The sequence below is a fragment of the Littorina saxatilis genome, linkage group LG1, assembly GCF_037325665.1.
Source record: "Littorina saxatilis isolate snail1 linkage group LG1, US_GU_Lsax_2.0, whole genome shotgun sequence".
Taxonomy (NCBI): domain Eukaryota; kingdom Metazoa; phylum Mollusca; class Gastropoda; order Littorinimorpha; family Littorinidae; genus Littorina; species Littorina saxatilis.
In genome coordinates, this window is record NC_090245.1 from 25,803,091 (window position 1) to 25,829,072 (window position 25,982).

Genomic DNA, 25,982 nt, shown 5'->3' on the forward strand with positions numbered 1-25,982 from the left:
AAATTCACTGTCCGCAGCTCAGGAAACGCACATTATGCTGTCCATTTCCAGAATAATATAACTTTGTAGGTTTACCTTCACAAATTCCAGGAAGTTCAGCATACGTCCACACAAACGGCTTTTAATGTCAAGTGTGTGTGTGTGTGTGTGTGTGCGTGTGTGTGTGTGTGTGTATGTGTGGGTGTAAGTGTGTGTAAGTGTGTGTGTGTGTTTGTGTGTGTGTGTGTGTGTATGTGTGTGTGTGTGTGTGTGTGTGTGTATGTGTGTGTGTGTGTGTGCCTGTGTCTATGTAAGTGTGTGTGTGTGTGTGTGTGTGCGTGCGTGCGTGCGTGCATGCGTGCGTGCGTGCGTGCGTGCGTGCGTGCATGCGAACGTGTGTACATTCGTGCAAACGTGCGTGCGTGATTGCATTTATCATCACGCCAGCAGGAAGTCAGAGAAAGTTTCATTACCCACATACACAGTAGGTCTTCTCTGACATGCCAATAATTATTGTATTACACCAGCTCTCAAAAGGTCACTACAAATGTGCCATTCTTTCCGTGTCGCCGCGGAAATAGTACTGTCCATCACACATTAAGACCATTGTACGTTTTGTGACATTGACTTCCAGTAAAAGCAAGGATATTCTTGTTTTGTGTAATGTCACAACAGGAGGAGAACGGTGCATCACTTGAATGCATGCTCATCAAAGGAATACCAACATTATATGGCCACACAATCTGGAGCCCACATTTTATATGTGATCTCAAGAATATATGTTGAGATACATTTACTTCTCAGCCAATGTCCTTGATGTGTCTTTTTTATTTTGATTATTTGATTTCGGACTAAATAAATTGCTGTCAAGAGAGGAACATGTCTTTGGACACTTCCTTGTAAGAACTTAGATTCTGCAGCTCATGTACGCTCTTAAAAGATTGTCTAAAGGCGGAAGAGTTTGTCAAAGTCCCTTCACAAGTCTGTTGTCCTGGACAATAATGACGTACAAAATATGATCAAAGTACTCACGGTTTTGACACTACCGTACATTTCACTCCACTTAATCTCTCTCTCTCTCTCTCTCTCTCTCTCTCTCTCTCTCTCTCTCTCTCTCTCTCTCTCTCTCTCTCTCTCTCTCTCTCTCTCTCTCTCCAGCTTACTGTATTTTTTTCTGTTTTTACTTCTTGTTCTATGTGTTGATTTTAAGTTGCCTTGCTTCCGGACGGTCAAGTCCACCTTGTTCACATGCAAACTATTTTCTCCCCCTTGTACATACACAATCATTGTGTTTGATGCAATAAAAATTCGCCTTCGCCTTCTCTCTCTCTCTCTCTCTCTCTCTCTCTCTCTCTCTCTCTCTCTCTCTCTCTCTCTCTCTCTCTCTCTCTCTCTCTATTTATGTATCTGTCGAGACGGCACGAGACCGAGCAGGGCGTATTTCTGACTGCTGCGATATATCCAGCTCGAAATCTTGAAATATTCCATCACCATGTCTGTTGTTGGACTCCCATCCGCAGTAAAAGACTAGAGGCCCTGCTGACAGAAAACCAACTCAAGTCGTGGAAAATGTCCTCTGAGGGGAGAAAAACCGTTGTTGTTTTGCGACTTACCAGCCTCGACACAGCCGCCATTACCACCCTTACAAGCGCTGACCAGAAGTTTCGTCGCAAGCCACCGAGTCAATTGCGACGAGATGCCAAGAGGGCAAAAGATTTCGCACAATCAAAACAACAGCAGGAACAACAAGCGCAACATATTCAGGCAAGTTCTTATCTTCATCCGACCCCTCTTTTTTCGCCAACCCCGGCGAAGAAATGCAATGACAAAGACGATGACATGCATGACAGCCAGTGTCAACAGGCTAATATTCCAGTGGTGTCGCCATTGCCACATCGTGAGAGTTCACCACGTGCAGGTCGTGACCCGCATAACCTTGAACGAGCGAGACGATTTAAAAGTGTGCCAACAACAGACACAGCAAAGCATGGCCAGTCATGCGTGAGTCCTACCACTGTCTGTTTTGTAAACAAACCCATTGACACGGATACTGATTGTGAAGGACACTGTAACATGGATATGTATGAAGGGGAAGGCGCTTAGCGGGGAGGTACGGACGAGGAGCGAGCCATCGAAGATATGGCTGAACAGGCCGGCTTTTCCTTGGACGATATTTTTGATCCAGTTGAGCAAGTCAAGAACAGAAGAAAGCAGGAAAATCTGAGAGACAGTCGGCGAAATCAGCGCTTCTACAATGTAGTGACAGACAAACGATACGACAAGCAAGTATTAGTTTGTGAATCAGACGACTTGATCCTGAGATACGACATGACAGATAACAAAGTCACAAACTGGTACATCAAAATGCACAAGACAGTCGTCACACAGAACGATGCCTACGCAGATGGACCCCCCTGACCAGTGGCGACTTCGCGAAAGAAAGGCAGCATGCGACGAAAGACTTGAACGTTTTGGCGGCGGTTGTGAGACTGTACCTCGGTTAAAGTGAAAGCAACGACACGGTTTGCCGAACAAAGACTGTGTGTGACGGACATTTCTTATACACACGTGAGCAAACAGCTCGCTATCGGACTTTCCAGTAACGAGAAAATTCTTCTCGAAAGTGAACATCATTCGGTTTCGAAAAAAACCAGTACTTCGACCTCCCCTCTTCCCACTCCCTTGCAAAAGGATAACAGCCTATAATATGCATTAAACATTCGTCTTCGCATTCGTCTTCTCTCTCTCTCTCTCTCTCTCTCTCTGACTCTGTCTCTGTCTCTGTCTCTGTCTCTGTCTCTCTCTCTCTCTCTCTCTCTCTCTCTCTCTCTCTCTCTCTCTCTCTCTCCGAGTGTCCAGATATTCTTACTACGTTCTGCTCTAGTAAACTGGATGTTAGGAAACGCTGCCGTTGCTGGGCTTTGGTTCGGTTTTGTGTGTTGCATGTAGTTGACTTGTTTGGGCTTTGTGGGAAAGTGCCGATATTGTATTTTGTAAACACAATATTTATGCTTGGACGAGAATGCAGGTGAACTTTCTAGTCCTGTCAAAACAAGTTGTTTACCAGCTGTTTTAGTGTGAGTTCGTAGCGTTCGCTCGGATTAAAGGCGTCGGCACCTTTGATGTACGTCGCTATTCTAGTCCATGGGCGGTTCGTATATAATGTAGTTGTATCATGTTCGGTCTGGAATATTCTCGAGATTGAGTATTTACTATATATGCCAGCGCGATTTGAATGTTAAAAAAGCTTCTATTTGAGTTCTGCTACGATGTGCAGTTGTATGTATGGAATGCTAAATAAATCCTCGAACTCAATTTGACGAGTTGTTTTCTGCTGCTGCGAAGACGGGCGACGCAGAATAAAAGAACACAACTATACGCAATTTGAGAACTTGTGCCAATCTCAAGTGTCGTGTAACAATTGGGGGCCAAGCCGGGATCTACGTTTAACGCCAAGGGTTTTCCAGCAACAAGGACCAGTGTCAAGACAGTCACAGGAGGTAGCCATCAATCGGGTGTATCCTGAGGGATCAGTATTGAGACTACGGAACCGTGGATTCGGTGTGACTGATGAAGAGTTTGGTAATCGCCGCAGCTCGGTAGGGTGAGCGACGCCGGAGTGTATCGGGATTACAGAGGTAAGCTGCCGTTTGGACGAGACGGACTTCGTCGCGGAGCTAGTGCATTAATACTACGAAATACGACTGAGGTACGTCGTGTACGTATCGTGAGCAGAGTGCGCCGTCACGTTAGACGAGGAGGGTGGCAGCCTGCGTCTACGAAGGTGACCAGTGACGAGAGAAGCATCGGAGGTGCAGTAGAGACTGTGTTCTTTTAGAAGACTACATTCGTCTACGTTCGGGGCTGTGAAAGAATACAGACGAACGCACCGGAAAAGACCAGAATGGCTGAGTTCTGGGCAAAAGGAGTTGAACTGGGACTGAAAGGCAAGCAGCTGACGGAGTTCGTCGAGTCCCAGACACGACTGCTAGCGCAGCGTGAAGAAAGACAAGCGCAGCGTGAGCGTGAAGAAAGAGAAGCACAGCGTGAAGAAAGGCAAATAGAGCTGAAACGCTTAGAGCTCCAAATAAAAATGGAGATGAAGCGCTTAGAGCTTCAGACAGAAATGGTGCGTGTTCAAAATGAGCACGAGGCACCACGCCAAAGAGATAACCAGCAGCAAATGCTACACAGGGCACCGAAACTTCCAGCATTCGCTGACGGGAAGGACCAGATCGACTGCTACCTTGCAAGATTCGAGAGGTTCGCTGAGAGTGCTAGATGGCAGCGCGACGACTGGGCGATTCTACTCAGCGCACATTTGACTGGGGCAGCACTTGAGGTCTACGCTAGACTCTCAAACGATGACGCCAGAGACTATAATGTACTGAAGGAAGCTCTGTTGCGTTGCTACAACTTCACTGAAAGGGGCTACCGTCAACGCTTCCGCGAATGCCAGCCATTGTCTGGAGAGACACCGAGCCAGTTTGTGGAGCGCCTGTCGTCATACCTGCAGAAGTGGGTGGAGTTATCAGGTGAAGAGCAGTCATACGAGAGTCTGCGGGACTTGATCGTGAAGGAGCAGTTCCTTAATGCCTGCCCGAAGGACCTGGCGACCCGCTTGGAAGAGCAAAAACTGCGGGGTTTGAAGGACATTACTGATGCTGCTGAGCGTTATCTCATTGCTCATGGAAGGACCCTGGGGACGTCAAAGTCAACGAAACCTTTCCAGAAGAGCGGAAACCAGGCAAACCAACCTGCCAAGGGACAAACTGAGTCCGCACCATCATCCAATGAAGGGCAGAACATAACGTGTTTCCATTGCAATACCAAGGGCCACCGAGTCGCCAACTGTCTTCAAAAGAATGATAACGGACATGTCAATGACAAAGCGCAAGAACATCGACGGAGATATTACGACAACAAGAGGCAAACGAGTGGCTCGAACCAACAAGTATGTGCGAGCAGCGTCATACTTCCAAGGGCTGCCGAGCAAGTGGCTACACCATCGGACGTGGAAGAATGTATATCTGATGGCCAGCTTCTACTCGCCAATGGCAAGTCAATCTCTGTCGTCGCTAGCGCAGCTGTGTCAGTGTCGGACATGCCCGTGTCGAAGGGATTTGTTGAGAAGCAGGAAGTGACTGTTCTCAGAGATTCGGGCTGCAATGGGGTCATCGTCAAAGAGGATCTGGTGCCGACAGAGAAGTTCACCGGTGACTTCAAGTGGACGCTCATGGCTGACAGCAAATGCGTGAAGGCACCAGTGGTAAAAATCCAGATCGATACTCCATACTTCACCGGAGAAGTTGAGGCCGTCTGCCTGAAGAAGCCCTTGTACGATCTACTAATTGGGAATATTGGGGGTGCGAGACGTCCTGATGACCCTGATTTCGAATGGAGAATGGGCTCAGCTCAGCCTGCTGCTGAGGAGGAAGACCCACTGCCATTCGCGAATGAAGATATCAGCGAACTGTTACGAGATGACAGAGCAACTGTGCATCGCCGCGACCAGCCGCAGGTTGTAAGCGCTGTGACGACCAGAGCCCAGGCGAAGAAGAACAAAACGACTACGCCGCTTAGGGTCACCAACAGTTCTGCAACTGCTGTCGTGGACAGGGATCGGCTGATTCAGCTACAGGAAGCTGATTCGACCTTAACAAAGTACAGGAGTCGTCCTGTCAAGGAGATGACTAAGGGCGAAGGCACTGTGCACTTTGAAGTAAAGGCCAAGATCCTGTACAGAGTGTTCCAGCACGCGAGAGTCAACGGTGGGAAGCCATTACGTCAAGTTCTGGTGCCTCAACCACTTAGGCGCCAGGTGATGGAGGTGGCCCACGACTCTATTATGGGAGGTCACCTGGGTGTCAAGAAGACATCGGACAGAATCCAGGCTGCGTTTTACTGGCCAGGACTGCATGCAGATGTGACTCGATTCTGCCGATCGTGCGATATTTGCCAGAAAACCATACCTCGAGGAAGGGTCCCGAAAGTGCCGTTGCAGAAGATGCCTTTGATCGACCGACCTTTCAAGAGGGTGGCCATTGACCTCATCGGCGAGATAAAACCGCCAAGTGAAGCGGGTCATCGTTGGGTACTGACCCTGGTAGACTATGCAACCAGGTACCCAGAAGCCGTGCCTCTGAAGAAAATTGACACCGAGACTGTTGCCGAGGCACTTGTGGACATTTTCAGCAGAATTGGGGTTCCTGAAGAGATCCTCACAGACCTGGGGACACAGTTTGTCTCTGAATGCTTGGAAGAGGTCAACAGGCTGCTGAGCATTCGTCACTTGACTACAACAGCTTATCACCCGATGTGCAATGGGCTGGTCGAAAAATTCAATGCGACGCTGAAGTCCACGCTGAAGAAACTATGCAGTGAGCAGCCAAGGCAGTGGCATCGCTACATCAATGCCTTGCTATTTGCATACAGGGAGGTGCCACAAGAGTCCACTGGATTCTCCCCGTTCGAGCTGATGTACGGGCGGACCGTGAGAGGCCCGATGCAGATACTAAAGGAATTGTGGACGAAAGATGTGGGCACACCTGAAGTGAAGAACAGTTACCAGTACGTGTTCGAGTTGCGAGAGAAACTGGAGGAGACTCTCGAGATTGCGAGAGAAAACTTGAGAAAGTCTCAGGATAGTGGAAAGCACTACTACGACCGCAAAGCCGTAAACAGGAAGTTTACACCAGGTAACAAAGTGCTGATACTGCTCCCCACTGATCACAACAAACTACTGATGCAGTGGAAAGGCCCATACGAGGTTGAGGCTGTGGTAGGGATCAACGACTACAAGGTGAATGTCGGCAAGAAGTCCAAGATCTACCACGCTAACCTCCTGAAACTGTATGTGGAGAGACCTCCGGAAGCAGTACAGGTCGCAACAATGGTGGAAGAACCAGCCGAACTAGACGAGTTCGACGGTGAGGAACTACTGGAGTTGGGAGACCTCCACAAGAAAGAGGGAGTGGATGACGTCAAGGTAGGACCTGACCTGACAGAAGATCAGCAGAAGGAGCTGCATGATTTTATGGGCGACTTCACCCATAGGTTCTGTGATGTGCCAGGCTCTACGTCCTTGGTCGAACATGAAGTCCACCTCACATCTGACGTTCCTGTTCGGTCAAAACCATACCCTATCCCGTTTTAGGCTCGGGAATCCTTGAAGAAGGACATCGACAACATGTTGAGGATGGGGGTCATCCGTGAGTCATCATCCCCTTACTCATCTCCCGTTGTTGTTGTCAAGAAGAAAGACGGCACAAACAGGGTATGCATTGACTTCAGGAAAGTGAATAAGATCACCGTGTTTGATCCTGAACCAATGCCGACGGCAACTGATCTATTCCGACAGTTAACCAGCAGTAAGATCTTCTCAAAGATCGATCTCAGCAAGGGATATTGGCAAATTCCTGTGCGTGAAGAGGACATACCAAAGACCGCCTTTGCAACTCCAGACGGAACGTATGAGTGCCTGCGGATGCCTTTTGGCATGGTGAATAGTGGTGCTACCCTGAAGAGGGGAATGCGAAACATGCTCAAGGGAATGAAGAATGTTGTGTACTACTGGGATGATCTGCTAGTACACACGGAGACCTTTGCGGAGCATCTGGAGACTTTGAGGGAACTGTTTTCCCGCCTGACAAAAGCTAATCTGACCGTGAGACCCAGCAAGTGCATTTTGGGGACCGACAACGTTGACTTCATAGGTCATTCACTGAAGGAAGGTCAAAAGGGGCTTTTGTTGGAAAACGTCACCAAGATCCTCAATGCGCCACGTCCTGAAACCAAGAAGCAGGTGCGATCCTTCCTTGGATTGGCTGGGTACTACAGAGAGTTCATTCCAAACTTCGCCGCCATAACGGCGCCTTTGTCGGACATAACCCGAAAAGGATGCCCCAACCGAATACTCTGGGGACCAGCTCAGGAGAAGGCATACCAGACCGTGCGCGACCTGATGTCACGAGACCCGGTGCTACGCCTTCCTGATACTGCCAAAGAGTTCATCTTGCGTACAGACGCATCGGACGAAGGGATCGGCGCCATGCTGATGCAAGAGCATGGAGGTAAACCGTTTCCGGTCAGCTATGCCAGCAAGAAGCTGTCAGGAGCCGAGAAGAACTACTCGACCATGGAGAAAGAGTGTTTAGCCATCGTGTGGGGAATCAAGAAATTTGAACTCTACCTCCAAGGGGTGAAATTCGTGCTTCAGACTGATCACAAACCCCTCACCTACCTGAACTCTGCGAAGTTTGTGAATAATCGTATCATGAGGTGGGTGATATACTTGCAGAACTTTGATATGCGAGTGGAATCGATCAAGGGTTCAGACAATGTTAGAGCAGATTTTCTCAGCCGAGTATGTGAGTAAAACTGTGTTCATTCTCCAACAGACTAATGTACATACCTGGATTTCAATCTGTTATGTATACATAATATGTGTACAGGTAGCGTTTCAATGATTGAAAGAAATTAGGTAAATTTCTTCTGGTGTTGGGGGTAATGTTAGGAAACGCTACCGTTGCTGAGCTTTGGTTCAGTTTTGTGTGTTGCATGTAGTTGACTTATTTGTGCTTTGTGGGAAAGTACCGATATTATATTTTGTAAACACAATATTTATGCTTGGACGAGAATGCAGGTGAACTTTCTAGTCCTGTCAAAACAAGTTGTTTACCACGCTGTTTTAGTGTGAGTTCGTAGCGTTCGCTCGGATTAAGGGCGTCGGCACCTTTGATGTACGTCACTATTCTAGTCCATGGGCGGTTCGTATATAATGTAGTTGTATCATGTTCGGTCTGGAATATTCTCGAGATTGAGTATTTACTATATATGCCAGCGCGATTTGAATGTTAAAAAAGCTTCTATTTGAGTTCTGCTACGATGTGCAGTTGTATGTATGGAATGCTAAATAAATCCTCGAACTCAATTTGACGAGTTGTTTTCTGCTGCTGCGAAGACGGGCGACGTAGAATAAAAGAACACAACTATACGACATTTGAGAACTTGTGGCAATCTCAAGTGTCGTGTAACACTGGAAAAAAGCTTCCCTTTTCCGCGTACCACCAATTGCAGTACATGAAGTGGGAAAATACATTAAGGACCTTAAAAACAAGAAATCGATGGGGCCTGACAATATCCCTGCGCACCTCTTTAAAGTGGCTGTGCCATATATGGTTGATTCACTTACATACGTGTACAATTTATGTATTGAAAATGTTATATTTCCTACTGTTTTTAAAACTGCCAAAGTAGTACCACTGCCTAAAACTAGGGATGCGTCGAACCCCAACAACTTTCGTCCAATTTCTGTCTTATCGGTTTTATCCAAACCACTTGAAAAGCACGTCCACCAGCATTTACTTCAGTTAATGGAGATCTGTGAGCTTTTTCACCCGTCTCAATCTGTGTTTCGTCCAAAACATTCTTGCCATACTGCTCTTATTAAGATGTGTGATTCTGTGATGTACTTGTATTCCCCAAACATACTGTGGATTTACGGTACGTGTGTGTGTGTATTTGTATCTGTGTGTGTGTTGTGTGTGTTTCTTTCTGTGTATGTTTATGTGTTTGGTTTTGTGTGTGTGTGTGTGTGTGTGTGTGTGTGTGTGTGTGTGTGTGTGTGTGTGTGTGTGTGTGTTTGCGTGCTTGCGTGCGTGTGTTTTTCCTCCTTTTTTTTTCTTCCCTCCCCCCCCCCCCCCTTTATGAGTGTGTATTACTTTTTGTCTGTATGCCTGTGCCCTTGACATCATCCAACCACTTCTCTCCCCTTTCATTCATTTCCGTTCCTAGAGTTTCTTCCCCTTTTTGCGTGTTTCCCCTCCATTTTCTTTCAAACCCTGTTCGTTCCGTGTTGCGTCTGCTTTTTGTTGTCTTTTGTGTTCTTTTCCTGATGAAGCTTCCAGAAGCGAAAATTCGTAATCGTCTTGTGTCGTCTTTGTATTGGTGAGTACAGTAATCCTTTGTTTTTTTAACTTTGTTCATCTTACCACAGTTACTTCGTTGTTTAGATTTCTTGGCTGTCAGCCATAAACCGGTCTGAAATAGTGGGCACTGTCTTCCTCGACTTCAAGAAAGCTTTCGACACAGTGGACCATACTACATTACTTTCAAAGCTATCCGCGTATCTCCCTAAGTCTCCATTTCTAGCCTTCTTTCGTTCTTATTAATTTAGTGATCAAAAGCAATATGTCCTTCTTAATGGGAAACTGTCTACTACAGGTCGTGTCACAAGTGGGGTTCCTCAAGGTTCCGTTCTTGGTCCACTTTTGTTTTGTATATTCATTAATGACTTGCCACTCCATATTTCTGATCCTCGTGTTATCAATGACCTTTTTGCTGACGACTCATCTGTGTACACTTTCTCAAAAAATCTGAACGTGTTAGAGTCATCACTTCAAAGAAGCCTCGATGAAATGTTTACTTGGTGTAACACTAATACTATGATAGTTCATCCTGCAAAAACCAAAAGTATGGTAATCACTTCTAGACAGAAACATCAGCTGGCCCCACTTGATCTAAAGCTTAACCTTGGATCATCACCGATTGAGCAAGTGCGTGAACATCGGGTTCTAGGAGTCACAATAGATTCTGAGCTAAACTGGAAATGTCATTTAAACAATATAAACAAAACGCTGTCGAGAAACATGTTCTTATTCTCGCAGCTACGATATTATGTCGACACTTCAGTTCTTAAATTATTTTACCATGCACACATTCTTTCGCATTTAAGTTATGCTTCTACGTTATGGGACAACTGCAGTGATGTTCACATGATCAAACTGAATTCTCTCCATCGTCGTGCAGCTAAACTTATGATACCTAACTCATCGGTCACTACTGACGAAAAACTGAAACTGCTTGGCCTCCTTCCGTTGAACCAGCAGCTTAAACTGAATAAATCATTATTCATGTTTAGAGTTATGAACAAGGAAGTCCCAGAGTACATTCTGTCGCTGTTTCAAAAAGCAACCAACAGGTATGGTTCTAGTAAATTCATTCCACCTCGCCCCCGACTAGATTTGTACAAGTCTAGTCTTGCATTTTCAGGGTCATCAGTGTGGAATTCACTTCCAACAGCATTAAAATATATTCCATCAATCAAAGCCTTTAAAAAGCAAATACACAGACATTTGTTTCAAATCTGATTCCAAGTGGAGCGTTCCACCGTTATCGTAACCTAGTGGTGATTCAAAATGGGTTTACTCCGATGTATTAAACCGTCCTAATGTTATCATACATACCGGTTATCTTATAGCAGTCTCTTTTCAGGGTTACCGGCACGGTTGGCCTAGTGGTAAGGCGTCCGCCCCGTGATCGGGAGGTCGTGGGTTCGAAACCCGGCCGGGTCATACCTGAGACTTTAAAATTGGCAATCTAGTGGCTGCTCCGCCTGGCGTCTGGCATCATGGGGTTAGTGCTAGGACTGGTTGGTCCGGTGTCAGAATAATGTGACTGGGTGAGACATGAAGCCTGTGCTGCGACTTCTGTCTTGTGTGTGGCCGCACGTTATATGTCAAAGCAGCACCGCCCTGATATGGCCCTTCGTGGTCGGCTGGGCGTTAAGCAAACAAAAAAAGAAACTCTTTTCAGGGTTGCTGTTTCTGTTGTTACTGTTGTGTTGGTATCCTTTGTTGTAGTTCTTTTCTTCCTTTTGCTATGTTGTTGGTATCTTTTGTAAAATACAAATGACTTACTGTTTGTTATTTTGCTTGCTTGCCGTTGTTGTTTCATTTGGACCATATATGTTTCTAGTGCTCGTGACTTTTTTTTTAAAATTTTTGTTACAGTCAGTATTGTTATTATCGTTATGACATCATCATCATTACCATTATTTCTATTTTCATATTTCTATTGCTGTTATTGTATTTAATAGTATCAAATACTATAACTTTTTCTTTGCCTTTAAATGCCATTTATTATCATATGTACGATTATTTTTGCCGTCAACCTTTTTTGCTCTTATAATGTTTTCATGTTCTGTTTTGTATTCATGTTAGTTAGCAAGGACATATTGTAAGACTAGGCAACGCCTAAAATCTCCATCCTTCTGTAATAAAGTTTAATCAATCAATCAATCACACACTCTCTCTCTCTCTCTCTCTCTCTCTCTCTCTCTCTCTCTCTCTCTCTCTCTCTCTCTCTCTCTCTCTCTCTCTCTCTCTCTCTCTCTCTCTTTCGGGCTGGATGTAAAAAAGCAGACCACTGCTTATTCTATTTCCCTCGTTAAATAAAGAATTGTCATTGTCATTGTCATTCTCTCTCTCTCTCTCTCTCTCTCTCTCTCTCTCTCTCTCTCTCTCTCTCTCTCTCTCTCTCTCTCTCTCTCTCTTTCTATCTCTCTAACACACACACATATAAACACACACACACACACATACACATACACACACACACACACACACACACACATTCTTGTGAGTCGATGATGTCTCTGCAAATAGGCCATGATAGCCAAGAGAGCTCCCTCTTCAACCTTTCGAAAAACGATTGCCGAAGAGCAGTGGTTTGGAAGAACGCTTCTGAAAGGTCGAAGATGCAACATTAGAGGGATAAACACGAAACTGTCAATCATCTCTGACATGAATCAAATGATAACAACTCTGATCTTTACCCCTGCCTACAAATAGAAAGAAGGAAACAACACATGGGTTATGCACTTACAAAGGAGCAGTTTCAGTTTCTGTTCTCGGACGAAGAAGATTATACTCTGTAAACATTTTGAAGCCATTAGTTATTTTAAGGTAAAATGTTCCAATTTAATTGACCATTCTAAGGCTTTTTTTTTTACTGTCGATTTTGAACGTTTTAAGCACAATGATATACAACAAAAACAAAAATAACTTTACATTTTTCAAAACAATTTGTTTTGAATAGGTCTGTTCTGTCTGTCGTTGGCTTTCATTATGATGATTAAAAATAACAACACGATAAGGCTTATGTTTAACAGGGACCGTACGACCCGGACATTTCCGGCATTTTACCAGTACGACTATATAAGATACTAGATGATTACCCGCTTCGCGAAGAAGTAGAGCCGAATACCAGGCTGCGCCTGGGACCCGGCAACGCCGGCTTCGCCGGCGCACGAAGGAATGGTGATAAACGTGCAAAACACTGGAGACCTTCTAAAAATAGTAACGTGCAGTGACCTTCTAAAAATAGTAACATAGTAACGGGAATATGGATTGACGCCACACGGAGGAAGGGAGATAATCGCGGCTGAAAACACTGGAGAAGATAAGGAAGAGTTACTGGTAGTGGATCCCGACAACAACAACAACAACAACAACAACAACAAAAAATCGGTTCAGCGCGCACAGGGCTGCGCGCTGAGAGCACGTGTTGAAATATCTCATCGATGAGGTTGTGTCCTGGGTGTAGCTGAATACGGTGTCCAAATTTAAAAAAGATCCACCGAGAACTTTGGCAGTGCATCGCGAACAGACAGACAGACAGACAGACATACACTAGTCGTATATATATATATAGATAAGATCAGCAATCGTTCATATGTATACTAGTTGAAATGTATTTCTCGAACGCTTTGCCTTAAAAAAAAGTTGTATTTTATTACCTTTTGTAGACAAGTTAAACTAAAGTTGGCCAAAAAATTATTGCAACAAATTTCAAACCCAAATTAAAGCATTAATTCCTGTGTCATTGAATTAAAACTGTATATGCCAGTTAAGGCCGTTTACGTAACCTTCAGGATCACCTTCTGGATTAAATATTTCTTTAACAGGGATCACGTGACCGCCGCTCAAGTAAGGGTAACCTCAAAATTGACCAGACAAAAACGGAAGGGCCGAATGAACAATCGACAAACAAATCACAATAGGCAAACCTTTGCAGCTTTGACATACGAGAAGAGAGTCAAACTAATTATCTACCCTGAACAGATTGTTTTGTTTTGCTACCTTGTGTATTTCGCGTGCTATGCTATTCCTACTGATGCAGGTGTCGATCGCAAGAGCGATCAAAGACGGGACGGTTTGTGTTCATTTTTATGGGTATCATGTCAAAAAGCGCTACATTTTTAGCAATGACTTGGTGGATTGCTTTGCAACTTTCAGAATAATTTACCAACATACTGGAGACACTCCGTGTGACATTGTGGATCGTTACAGTTGTTAATGCTGATGTGACGCAATGTTTTGAAAAATGTTGTTAAACTCATCATAGGATTGTTCACTTGTGTCCAAACAATTCATGACTTTGCATATCTACAGATAAATGATTGATACAGATTCTGTCCAACTTTCATTTGCTATAGCCGTTGGCTTTAATTTGCTGGTCATGCAAACACATGACAACAAATGGAACGTTCACGCTGTTTTGCGATGACAGCTGTTATCGTTGCGTGCCTCTTAAAACATGCTACGGTCATGCTTGCATGGCTAGGCATCGCTGTGACACCAGAATCATCAGTTAAATATCAAGCGTATTTACAGGGCTAGCAAATTTGCGTCAGTGGTTATACGCACATACAACTGTCGCAGTGTGTGTATCAATCATTGTTCTAAAGACATGCAAGGTCATGCATTTGTTGGACCGACGTGAACAAACCTATGACGAGTTTAAAAACTTATTTTGAAAAATTGCATAACATTTTAACAAAGAACTTTAACAATCCATCATTTCGCACTAAGTATTTCTAGTATGTTGGTAAAATATTCTTAAAGTTTCAAAGCAATCCACCAAGTCATTGCTAAAGTGCAGCCTTTTTTGTCATAATACCCCTAAACAATTACGCAAAAAGTCCCGTTTTTGACTGCTCTTGCGATCGACACCTGCATCAGTAGGAATAGCATAGCACGCGAAATACGTAAGGTAGCAAAACAAAACAATCTGTTCAGGGTAGATAATTGGTTTGACTTTCTTCTCGTATGTCAAAGTTGCAAAGTTTTGCCTATTGTGATTTTTTGTCGATTTTTCATTCGGCTCTTCCGTTTTTGTCTGGTCGATTTTGACGGTACCCTTACTTGAGCGGTGGTCACGTGATACCTATAAAAGAAATATTTAATCCAAATGGTGATCTTGAAGGTTAAGTGAACGGCCTTCTCTGGCATATAAAGTGTTAATGAAATGACACGCGGATTAATGCTTTAAACTGGGTTTGAAATTTGTTGCAATAATGTTTTGGCCAAGTTTATTTGAACTCAGGACACAGAACTCATTTGAGGTAACGAAATGGCAGGTTTATTTAAGCGCATTGATTATTTTTCTTAGAGAAATACACAAAAAGGAAGGGGTTTCATGAAATGAAGTAGAAAAACAACAAAAACAAGAGGATTTTGTTCTTGTTTTTTAATGTACCGTTCATGTACAGCCTGCCTCAGAAATCACGCACGGCTTGTTGTAGCAGTTCACAATAAAATTAAGGTCTTTTTGACGCCTCGCTATTGCTTCAGCAATACAAGAAATGCCCGTTAATTCAAATGCGAGCAAACTACGTTAAATACATTGACCCTTTAGTGCAGTAAACAGAACATCAACAGGAAGGTAATTAAATGCGTTCTTTGCTTTCGTTTTTAGTGCGATTGCGCCTGTGGGAGACCAGCGTAATAATTCGGATCCCTTGAATGCGCTTACAGTAAAAAGGATCGACAGTGGAACAGCATCAAGAGAAGCGAGAAAAAGGGAGGGGGTCAACGTTAAGGCAATGTGAGGCAGTAACATCAAACAAGGAGAATACATGGATTAACTTAGTTTTCTGGCAAGTAATTGAAGTGGCTTGTAAAAATAAATGAAAAAATTGTGAATACAAATAGACAGAGACTGCCGTTGCTATGGAAACTGGCTTCAACAGCCGCCATATTGGATTTAAATTAAGGTTTGTAATAAGGATTAATGAACATGTAGCCGCATAGAAGTCGAAGGAGAGCAAGAAGAACAAGAAAAAGAACAAGAAGGGAAAAACACCGACGTCATCAAGAATAACGAACATCAGAGAAAAAAATAAGATCTACGGCGACGAAGACGATGACGACGACGACGACTTCCACAACTACGACCACGACTACAACCACAAAGAGTGAGAAGCAGAAACAGAGAGAAAAAAAAGAAGAGAAAGAAGAAAAAGAGATGAGCTTAGTACCACAACCACAATTAACAAATCTAGAGCAGATGCAAAAATACATCAATGAGAGTAACGACGAACAGCAGAATAGGTGGAAACACAACAGATGTTGAAGCGCATGCATGCATGGGGTGCGTGAAGAGCACAATTGCAGCATCCCCTCCCCTTTGGTGGCAAACCAAGGTTAAATTAATCTGACCTTTCCGCACGGAAGGGGAACAACGACCGGAAGGGAAACAAGTTGTCAGATAAATAAGAAGCGACGTAAGGTCCTGTCGTTTCTGTTCTTTTTGCGCGCTTTATTTTTTCTTGGTTCTTTTTCTTCACAGTGAGTCTCCTTCTTTGTTTTGTTTCTGGGTGGGTTTTTTTTCTTCCAAAGTTTGAGCTCGTTTACCGGATTTCCAACCAAGCAGCTGTGGAGAAAATAATTCAGAGACAATTGCCAAAGCAAACGAAGAAGAAGAAGAAGAAGAAGAAGGAGAAGAGAGAAGTGATGATGTAAATGTTGCTGTTGTTGCTGCTGCTGCTGCTGATGATGATGAATGTGATGGAGACGACGGCGATGACAACGCTGACGACTAAGATGGTGATGACGACGACGGTATTGATGAAGATCACCCCCGCAACCACCACCCCGACCAATTCCACCACCACCACCAAAACAAAATCAACAGCAACAACAACACAAACGCAAACAGAAAAGAAATACACAATTTCGCAAACACAGTCCTGACCACACTGCTTTGAATCCTTGAGTATAAACGGAAGTGATAACAACCTGAGTGGTGTGTGCGGTTAGACTGAATCCTGATCATCGATATAATTAGCTTGTCTGCCTCCTCGCTAGCATGTAGACCTAAATACGTTTGTCTAGACAGGGGAGTGTTTCCACCGTATCTGTTTTGTCTTCTTCTAAGTAATCTAATTTCCCAAAGGGGAAATGTCTGCAAGACGACATCAACTATTAATCACGTTAACATCACAAACAACGAAACAACAACAACAAAAATAGTACGGAAAAGCGAACAAATGTATGTACGAAGAATGGAAAGAAAGAAAGCCAGTAAGAAAGACAGAAAGAACGAAAACTAGTCGCGTCAAACGATATCACAATATTAAGGCACAGTGATGGCGCTAGTATTTTTTCAAACCGGTACACAAACTTTTATTATGCAAACTGTCCAGAAAAAAAAGGTAGAAGCGTCCTTACCTGGCACGGTTTGGCTTCGCTATCTAACATCGGCTGTTTCACGTGTTTTGCGAGCAAGTCTACTCTTTTGCCTGGCTCTGCAGTAAGTCCACATTGGCGATGAAGGTATCCAAGAACTTAACATGTGTGTATTTTTCCGTAATCCAGTCATATTCCTTCAAAATGCAATCAATCGGCGGTGACAGACGTGTCAGCAATTCGCGACTTCACCAAGTCGGTCCGGTTTTCCTCACACCCATACCAGTTTAGGTTCATTCATGCAAACACACTCGCAAAACAGTTTATCACGTAGATACATTTCAAATAGGGAGCAAATGGTTAAATCTAAACCTACATATTTGTTCCCTAAAATTTGCTTCTCTGTCAATAAGCCTAATTGTATAATAACACGTTCGAGAAAAACAACGTGGAATCGATTCTGAATCGAGTAAGCCAAATGGGTCCCAAACCCGTTTCGCCCGTTCTGCCGACCTGAAACGCAAAACAAAAGAATTGTGCGCTTCAACTAAATTAATTTCTATACGACTTCATTACTTTCTTGCAATTTATGAACCTTTACTTAAAGCTTTTAAATGGTCTGAAAGTAGTGTTACCGCGTACTTATCGATGCACTCATTCGTTTTATTTTTTCAGCGACGGTCACTTAGTTTAAGGTTGCAAAAGGGCTAAGTCTCGCTGGCACCACTGTTTTACAGTCCACAGATCGCAACAGTGCCGCAAGTAGTCTACACTTTGTGTTTGATGGTAGAATGGGATATACAGATTACAACACTCGTGTTTTTTTATATGGCTTGTATTTCAGTCAAGACCCAGCGGGAATATCAATCGAGAGCCACTCGCCAGAGGCTCGTGTCTCCCGATGATATTCATCCGCTGGGTCTTGACTGAAATACAAGCCATATAAAAAACCCACTCGTGTTGTAACCTATACATATATATATATATATATATATTGTTTTGGTTTTTTTTCCATATATGTTTATATATATAGAGAACACCCTGACGAAGTCTACGAGGCCGAAATATTGGTGAAAACGTGAAGGCTTGTTTTGGTTATTTTTTCCATATTTGTTTGTGTATATATATATAGATGTATATGTAATATATATACAGAATTCAAGAAACTCTTTTTCCTCTGCACCACTCCACACAATGAAAGCTGGAAAACTTTTTAAATCTTAAAAACCTTATTCATACATCACAATAAAAAGTTCAACACCAAACCAGATTGTCATCATTTTCACGAGTTTTCATTCACAAGCACCTGGGAAATAAATCTCATGTTCCCCAGGCAATAAATCGAGGTGGTGAATGGGTTTGAGCTTTCAGGTGAAACGTGGATTGTCAAAGTAAAAGCCAATCAGGCTGATTGTTTGATGTGTGGAACCATCGCGGCTTTGGATTTGTGTTTCCGAGGACAACGATTGTAAGCATTCACTCTCAAAGACCCAATCAATGTTGATAATTACCGCGGCGACTCATGGTCAATTTGCAACTTATCTCTGTAATCGCAAAATCCACAACGAAAAGTCATAAACACTTAAAAAGAAAAGAAATATGCCCAACACATACTGAACTCACACGTAAGATCGCAGCTCTGTACATCAATCAATCAATCAATCAATAGAATCAATCAATAGAATTTATTTCGAAAATGCAAAAGCACATGATTTTGTTTTGAATGTTGCAGTAAATCATATATCCACGTCCACACTCACATTCACACCCATGGTTAAATACTATTTGCACAACCGACTAGAGTCTCCCCCTTTCTCCCACCCAACCCCCCAAAAGAAGCACTGGACTTGTGTACTGCTCTGCATGAGCGTCCACACAAGCACCAACAACAGATTCAGAGTGCAGACAAGATGGCCTCTGGGAAAAAACTGTTCCTGAAACGACTAGTTCTAGTCTTCAGGGCTCTAAACCGCTTGCCCGAGGGGAGAAGCTCAAACAGAGGGTTGGCTGGGTGAGTGGTGTCGCCGATGATACTATTGGCTCTCCGGATGAGCCGTGTGTTGTACAATGAGGCGATGGATGGTAAGTCGCACCCAACTATCCGTGATGCCTGTCTCACGATCCTATCCAGTTGTGCTTTCTCTTTTCCACTAGCGCGACTATACCACACAGAGATCGAGAAGCACAAGATGCTTTCCACTGTAGCTCTGTAGAATTGCTCAAGGATGCTACCGTTAAGTCTAAATTTTTTCAATTGTCTCAGAAAGTGTAGGCGCTGCTGGCATTTTTTGACAATTGACTCGGTGTTTTGGTTCCACGAGAGGTTGCTTGAAATGATGGTGCCTAAAAATCTGAACGTCTCAACCTGCTCTACCACGTCCCCATTTATCAACAAAAAATCGAGTGGATCCTTCGACCTTTTGAAATCCATTATCATTTCTTTGGTTTTTGACACATTCAGGTCAAGGTTATTCTCCGAACACCAGCCAACCATCCGTCGAACCTCCTCTCTGTACGCACTCTCGTCGCTGTCAGATATGAGTCCCTCCACAGTGGTGTCATCTGAAAACTTAAGGAGAACAACAGATGGGTCAAATGACACACAATCATTTGTGAATAGGGTGAACAAGAGTGGAGAAAGAACACACCCTTGTGGTGTACCAGTGTTCAGCGTTTCAGAGTGGGAGAATGATCCATTTACTCGAACAACCTGGGGGCGATCTAAAAGAAAATCCAGAAGCCAGTGGCAGATGGATGGATGGACATTCAACATCGACAGCTTTTCAAAAAGCTTATGGGGGATGATAGTGTTGAATGCACTACTAAAATCCAGAAATAACACTCTGGCGTATGTGCGTGACTTCTCCTGGGCTGAGGTGCACGAAGATCGAAGCGGGTGACAACCATTGGGTGGTAACTTGGTGAGAGTTGTCACCTTCTTGGGGGCTAACCGACTTGGGTCTCTCCCTCCCACTTGGTCGCGGTGCACGAAGCCGTCTCGGTCATTTACCCTACCGTGTCGGAGGTTATAAATAGATTCGGGAAAGTGACTTCAGTGGCCTTAGTGCGCATGCGCTGATCATGGTGTTTACCGTGGAGCCATCGGGAATCCAAGGGAAATAAAAGAAAACTTGACTATAATTATCAGAAAAGGGACGGGCAGTGACCAAAAATAAATGATACAATATTTGTAAATGTGGATAAGCACAGAGGCGAAAAACTAACGTGTGTCTGTTTTTGAGCGCTTTTAGGGCACATCAATTAGGGTTGGGGTTGGGTGAAGAGGGAGATGCAAAAAAACAAAAAACTACTGTGAATTTTGGTTCTTTTTATCAAAATTCTGTTTGTTTTATAAAGTTATATCTGAGGTTTCACAGATTTTTAATTTGCACTGATACACTGGCCTCGAATAAATCCCTCGGTAATGCTTTTAGGTCTACGACCGAACCAAAATCATCCTGTTTCTTAATGTTTTGAGCAATGGTTTTTTTTCTTTACATTTTAAAGGCAGAGTAAGCCTCCCGTAAACCATCACAGATACGGTCAGGCTTTTACACACAGTACAAACACCATTTCATTTAAACACTCACCAATTGAGAACATCCTGGGTGCCCTCCGTAAAGAGCGAACAATTTTCAAAGAATTTATTTTTGCGTGGTTTATCTTACCCCTGAGCCATCGTGAACCCGTGTGATCCAGTTTTCCCTTTTCAAAATGCAGTCGGCGTCATAGTTAGTCATTTGAATGCGACTCGACGTGAGCTTATCTACAATAGCACGGTTTTTTTATGCACGAAACAACGGCTGTGGTTCACAAGAACTCGGCTTTTGACTGTTGAGAGGAACGGCGCTGATTTGCACTGATAAACCGGCCGTCGTCTGCTACGACCCTTGCGTGACCCTGCTTCCGGGCTTTTCTTTTTTTAAACTTTCACAACTTCGAATTGTTCTGATCTTGTCTTGATGAAAAACGAATTCTTTTATGATTAAAGAATGTTTGTGTAACAAGCTGTCAATTTATTATTTAGATTTTAAAAGTTAGGTCTAGCGCAAAAACGAGGCGCCGTTGTTGTTAACGGAACAAGTCTACGAAAATAAATTCTTTGAAAATGTCTCACGCTCGACAGAAAGCAGCCAGGATGTTCTCGTTCGGTGAGCGTTCAAATGGAAGTATGCTTGTACTGTATTTAGACGCTCGGGGAGCTCTGTGATGGTTTACGGGAGGCTTACTGTGCCTTTAATTCAGCTTCATTCTACTCAGAAGAAATTCTTTCAATGTGATGACAAAAACATTAGATAGACGTTTGCTCGGAGAACGTCGTTTGTCAACACAGCAACATTTTAAAAAAAAAGGAGGACGATATAGATTGTTAAATAAAAGGATCTGTGCTTTAGCATTCTGTCTCATCGTCATTGTTAACTGTTGCACTTCACACACACACACACACACACACACACACACACACACACACACACACACACACACACACACACACACACACACACACACACACACACACACACACACACTTTTGCTCCAGTTACAATCATGTACTTCGTAAGGCTTTATTCAAGTTTGTCTCTTGTTCTTAAACATCCGAATTCAAAGCACACGTCTGAGCTGAGAATATATACATAAATGTCTGCCGCCATTCAATGTGAAATAATGTTGATTTGTGATCCAAACACTTCCGAAGAATGCTGGTTCGTGTGTCTTCAGTCAACCGGCGCCGCATCATCACAACTCCACCCCTGCCTGCCTGTAAAAATACAAACATAGATGGTGACACACACACAATTCAACCCAATTTTTGTTTTTATAATTTCTACATCCGTTGACCGAATTAGTTATCATTTGGTGTTTATTAACTACAGCTATGCATGACGAAGGTCAACAAAGTTGTGAGTTTACAGGTTAAATGGAGGGGTACTTTGGAACACTTTTGAAAGAAGCTAAAAAATCGGACCATGAAACCTACAAACAGGAAACTTCGTGGAATGGTGATGAACAAAGTGAAATTCATGCACAACAACCATGAAGATATTCGCCGAACACGACTGACTGGAAAAATGACCCCTTCATGGTAGAGTCACACTTGCGCAAAATTAACCGATGACAGGAACGCAATCCTCTATGGGGATGCCCTCCTCCTGCCTGTAATGGCTGTACTCAAGTCACTGATTGTCTAAGGTTGTTTATGGTATACTACGTCCTTCAAATAACCCCAAAAATATCAATCTTGAAGAATTAAATCGGGTTCGTTAGTCTACCGCTCCATTTTAAACCTCGAACTGTTGAGTCCATCCCCGAATTTGGATTCTTTTTCGAAAGACAACCAAAGTCAGACCATTTCACCTACAAAATAGCATCTTTCGGGACTAGTCATGCCGAAGCTGAAATTCATGTACACCAAGTATGAAGTATACGAAATACCCTTACTTTCTTGCAGACACCTCAGTTAGCTATCATGCATGCAACTGACTCAAGAAGTCTCACTGGGGAGTTGGAAACTGTGTCGTCTTCAGCCGATTAATAAATTACAATATATCAGTAAAAACACACACACACACACACACACACACACACACACACACACACACACACACACACACACACACACACACACACAGAGAATTACAGTCAGCATTGCAAAAAATAAAGATGAATTTTCTTATGCATAATGCCAAAGAAGGCAAATTAGTCTGATTTCTGATCCTGTTCTGCAATGTGGGCTGGCGTATATGTTTAATTAGCCCATTGTACATATCTTGGCGGTAAAAACCGTAAGAGATCAAAATCAGATAACATTATACCGCTTGCAGAAACAAAACACAATAATGCATACTTCTTTCATTTTAACCAGTCTGAAAAATTCATGTTCGCCAGTGTAAAAACTTACATGACATTTCCACGAACAGCTTCTATACAAAAGTATGCCCTAGCATTGGGAACTTCGTGGGACTCGAGAAAGGAAAAGAAATAATAGCTTAGAAACTATTCGGTGTTGTGTTGTTATCCTGCAATTGAATAGATGAAAAATCCATGCGTCCTTAAAAGGCACAGTCCTTTCCATGCAAACGATTTGGCTCAACCCAAACCTGGCGATGCTTTTACGTAGAATAAGACTTCCCCTTTCCCAAGACACATGACAAAATTCAACAGCCTGAATCAGTGAATGCTTTGTGTGCACAACAAATTGTTATTTTTTAATTTTTTTGCGAATTCACTTCATTAACAAAAAAACTTTAAAAAAAAACAAATTCACCAAATTCCAGCTGAGCAGAACTGCTTTCACAATAAGGACTGGGCCTTTAAAGGTACGTTCCTCATCATATTACCCAGTATATCAGACACCACATTGTCATGTTTGTCCAGGTTTTTACATGGAAAAAATAAAAATGTATTTTAACATGGGCACATACGTCTGACTTCTTTTGGTGGAGATTGGAGGATGTGCGATTCATTTCCTACTAGGCACTGGTGTCAACATGTGAAATTCATTAAGCGAAATGTTTTCACTATACACAGAACATAACCAGGCTATCAAATGTGTGTTCAAGTCAGAATGATGCCCTCATTTTTTTTTTTAATTTGAGAGATCTGTGATGTCTGACATTTTGGTTCAAAATGTAAGGAATTTATACTTAAGCTCTAATGAGTAAAAATTTGTCTTGTCAAAAACCAAAAGCATATTCCTTCCTCTACATGCAAGACTTTCTTTTATCTGTGCATCTTCATTTAGTACAGCAAACAAACAAAAACATCACACTCTGCATAGCGAAACAACTTGCAAAGAAAACCTCACAATCTTTATTGGGAGAAAGCCCCTGACTGTTGCCATGTTTTATGCATTAAAAAAAAACCCACTGAAACTGTGTGTTGGAATTCTTCAGTTTGATCAGCTATATGTGTTTAAAAAGTTACCTTGATCATTCTGACATGCTGTGGCTCAAATCACATCTCAGACAATGTTGTAGACTCCATAGATCTATAGACGTTGAGGCGCATGGAAGAACTGCATTCTGTGGAAACACAAAACATACACACAGAGGAAGAACAAGTCACAACAATTTTTAGCAGCAGCAACAGTATATGATTTTATTAGTGTGGTGTTCGTGATCTAATGAGTTGGGGGGGGGGGGGTGGACGGGGTGGGGGGAGGGGGGTGTGAGAAGGCTAGTTGGGGAACCGGGGGAGGTTTAATATTAGTCAGCATTGTCATTTAAATGTTAGTGATTCAAATGACTGAATTTAAAACAGGGAGAGAGAGAGATTGTGAATATATTTGTGTGTGTGTGTGTGTGTGTGTGTGTGTGTGTGTGTGTGTGTGTGTGTGTACAGGGTAAATGCAGAGCCATTGATTGGAAACAAAAACTTGTTACTGTTAAAATATCATTATCAACAGTTATACAACATAAGAGGCAATGGAAAAGTATGATATGGATATGAAAATATATGTTGCAGGTGGAAGAGGGGAGGGGGAGAGGGTCTTTGTTGCTAGCAGTTAGTAAGCAACTAAGGCCAGCTGTTGTTCTGGGTGTTGTTTGTGGATCACCTTCTGCATTTAGATCTGTTTGACTATTTGCAAAGTTACCTTGATCATTGTGGCATCCTCTTGATCCCATCACATCTGAGACTATATGGCCTGTAGACTCCATGGTCAGACGCTGGGGTGAGAACAAGGTCATTCTGAAAAAAAGAGCATAATTATGCAGAGATGGGGCAAGGATAGGGGGTGGGGGCAGGGATGAAGGTTGGTTAGAGTGCTAGTTGGACATGAGAGTGTTATGGGGTGAGGATGGTGCTGATATTAATAAGCATAATCAGTTAAAGCTCACAACTATCTTGATCTTCACAGACATGAATTGCATAATGAATCCACAAGCATGTACCTTTATTTTTGCCCTTGAGTTATAGGTGGAAGGAAATGTTGAGTGGTAAACACAAGTTGTATTGATCACTGGGTCAGCCTGTGGTCAGTACCCTTTGATCTGCAGATTGCATCAGCATAAACAAACACAATGTCATCATCCGCCTGAATGGTCAATCATGAATCTAAGAATACAAACACTGGATCTAATTTGAGAGTCTGCAAACGAGTCAGTTTGAAGATTCAATGAAAATCTGGCAGTCAATGAAGCAGATAGATCTGGCCTTGCGCTTGTGTTTGCAAGCAGATACACTATGTTTGAACCATAGATGTGTATTGACGGGATCGCCAACTCGTTGCGCGCGCTCACCAAGTAGCGGAAAGCGGAAAAGACGATTTTGACAGTAACTTTACTTCCGGTGCAGTCTTTCAACACATGGAGAAGAAGGAGAATTTCGAAGGGGAGGTGGAGTTTGTGGCTGAGGTATGTGAAAAGCAAACAAAGCAATACAAAAAGATCATTGCTGATGATTGAAATGAGTCATGTGAATCAACAATAAAGATTGATTGTGGACGGCACGTCATTATTTTTGTTTTTAACACTTGAAACGCGAGAGCATCTGACACACTGGTAAATCCGAAGCTGTGCACGCAAGCTGATCAGCAGATCGTTTTTCTGCAGATATCTCGCTCACATCGGCCACTATTTTAGCTCAGCGAACCGACAAATTTGCAACAGAACAATTTCTGAATGTTAGAAATTCGGCTGTAGATTTATAGATACCCTTTCTATTCCATTATTGTTGTTTTTTCAGGGGGAAAGTACCGACATCTCAATCGCTGAAAAGATGACAGCATCACCACAAAAGAAACTGCAAGAA

General features: G+C 43.0%; 1 long non-coding RNA gene across 1 annotated transcript; it reads right to left on the bottom strand.

The window, feature by feature from the left end:
* Positions 1-21,782: 21,782 nt before the first annotated feature.
* LOC138965623 (uncharacterized) lies at positions 21,783-24,897 on the bottom strand. Its single transcript, XR_011455488.1, has 3 exons — positions 24,826-24,897; positions 24,156-24,253; positions 21,783-21,990 (listed from the first exon to the last, which is right to left on the bottom strand). It is a non-coding gene; the product is annotated as an uncharacterized lncRNA (long non-coding RNA).
* Positions 24,898-25,982: the final 1,085 nt, after the last annotated feature.